The sequence below is a fragment of the Austrofundulus limnaeus genome, unplaced genomic scaffold (genome assembly GCF_001266775.1).
Source record: "Austrofundulus limnaeus strain Quisiro unplaced genomic scaffold, Austrofundulus_limnaeus-1.0 Scaffold659, whole genome shotgun sequence".
Lineage (NCBI taxonomy): Eukaryota > Metazoa > Chordata > Actinopteri > Cyprinodontiformes > Rivulidae > Austrofundulus > Austrofundulus limnaeus.
Genome location: NW_013953061.1, coordinates 279,610 through 282,059, shown reverse-complemented (window position 1 = coordinate 282,059; position 2,450 = coordinate 279,610).

Here is a 2,450-nt window from a genome sequence, read left to right as displayed (position 1 = left end):
AACAAAGTATTTGTACTTAATACACAAAAACTCTACTTACTGTATTTATTCATGTATAATACGATCATCATTTTTTGAGCTTAAAAAGTATTAAAAATCTAATCATCAATAACCCGTGTATAATACCACCCCCTCACTTTATGGATGATTTTTAGGATTAAATTTCTAGTATTATACATGAATAAATACAGTAGTTGCTTGGCACAATGACATGTTACAAATAAAACTAAATCAAGAACAAACAATTTAAAAGTAAAATTCTCCTCTAAAGTCATTATTTGGGATAAAGTGTCACATTAATTTCATTATCATAGCTATAGCAGTGAATTTAAAACAGTATGATTCAACTAGAATCTGTCTCTATTTAGTTATTTTATCAAGTGTTTTTTATGTAGATAAACGTATGTTTAGGAACCTGGTAAAATACACCAGAATGCAGGAAACTGCATCTACTAATTTCAAAATTATCTGGGGGAGGACCCCCAGATCCCCCACTAATGGCCCCCTCACACACATTACAATGCTTCTGATGCTCTTGGTTTAATGTTTATGTTAAATTATTGCACCACAGCAGAAACATTTGGTTTGTTGTTAATGAAGTGTGAAGACCCCCCAAGAACTTGATATGAGGGACGATCTCTACAGCAGTATTGTTGATGAGGAGTGGGGTGTGCTCAGGCTGATTTTTCCTGAAGTCGATCACCAGTTCTTTTGTTTTCTCCACGTTTAGATGCAGGTTGTTGTTGCCACACCATTGTACAAAGAGGTCCACCTCCTGTTTGTAGTGTTTGTTCTCACCATCCTGGATGAGACCCACCACTGTTGTGTCATCCGCATACTTAATGATGTGATTCGTCTTGTATTTGACACAGCAGTCATAGGTCATCAGGGTGTAAAACAAAGCCATGAGGGTGACGATCATTGCTCCCACTGGACAGAAAGGACGGGGGCGGGACTGAGCCACAGACCCAGAAGAAAACATGGAAGTCCTGCATGCTGCAGTTCTGATGCGCACATTTTTGCAGATAGTACAACTGCAATAGCATTTAAAATGTCAGAAGCAGCTAATTTAATGGTGGTTCTGTGATGATATTCTAATTTTGGAGCGACGTCAGTGAATGTGTCCCATGACCCAAAGGAGACGAGGTGCTCTGCGTGTTCTGATCCACTACATGCTGCAGTAGAGCTGCTAACAGGAGACGATGAAACAGGTATGATTTCAGTTTATTTAGCTCAGCAACGGTGGCCTGTGAAGTCCAAAAAGGTGCATGTTTAATGCAGTTGGTTCGGTTAGAGTCCGGTCTGTATTCACACCAGAAGAGATCTAAAGTGAACCGCACCAGAGTTCGTTTCGAAAAGTGGGTCTCAGTCCGGCTGTTTGATCAGCACCAGAGTTCGCATGAGTGTATTCACACCTGCAGAAAAGGTCCKGACCAACGCTGGAAAYGAACTCTGGTTCATTTAAAGCAGAGCAAATTGTCAGGTCTGAATATGAACTAAAAGTCAGTTATCAAGCATCTCAGTCTTACTTTAAGTGAAGTGTAGGAGTGATTCTTAAGTGTCAGTCTTAGAGCTGATTTGCGACACCTGGCTGTGCTGCAAAGCTGATCCTGGATGACTCATTAGAAAAACCACTGGCATGAACCAATCACTGCCTCTGATTTCATGTTCAAGAATATGGTCAGAGAAATGTCAAGATAAGACTGTGAAAATCCTGAGATAAATTCACTTTCAACACACCAATGTTGTCACCTTGTACTGATTGTCTGTAAATTACATAAAATGTCCTCATTTGCATCATGAATACAGACAAAAATCTCAWATTTTTTAATCAAAAACTCAGCAGCTTTAACGTTTTTTTAATGTCTCAGAGCCTGAGGTAATGTTGGGCTGTTTGCACYCTTCTCCTCGCCACTGTCCTCGAACAACACCCACTTCACACATCATTAACAGCTTGGTATTTTCTCCAAAAGCCACACATAAATATTCGCCTTTTAGTCCAACATTATGCAGTTTATTTATTTATTTAACCTTTTGTTTCTTTTTTTATTTGAGAACCTGTTTTCCACATCTTATAACTACGAATAACACTCAGTTAGGGGAGGACGACAGCTGTGTTTTCTGTGTGATCTCTGTCTCCTCAGTCCATCTCAGACCCATGGTGGTAACTCTGAACTACTTTAGAGTCCTCTGGAGCAGTCTGAACTTTTCAGGAGAGTAAGAGTGATTCTTAGACTTAAGAATTTTGATAACTGGTACTTACACTTAAGACCGAGAGTAGGAATAGATCTAAGAATATTTCAGCACTTAAGTCTAAAAGTCCATTCTATGAAGTTTTATAAATACGGGCCCTGGTTATCTACAGTGGTTTGCAAAAGTATTCATACCCCTTGAACTTTTCCATATTTTGTCACATTACAACCACAAACATAAATATATTTCACTGGAAT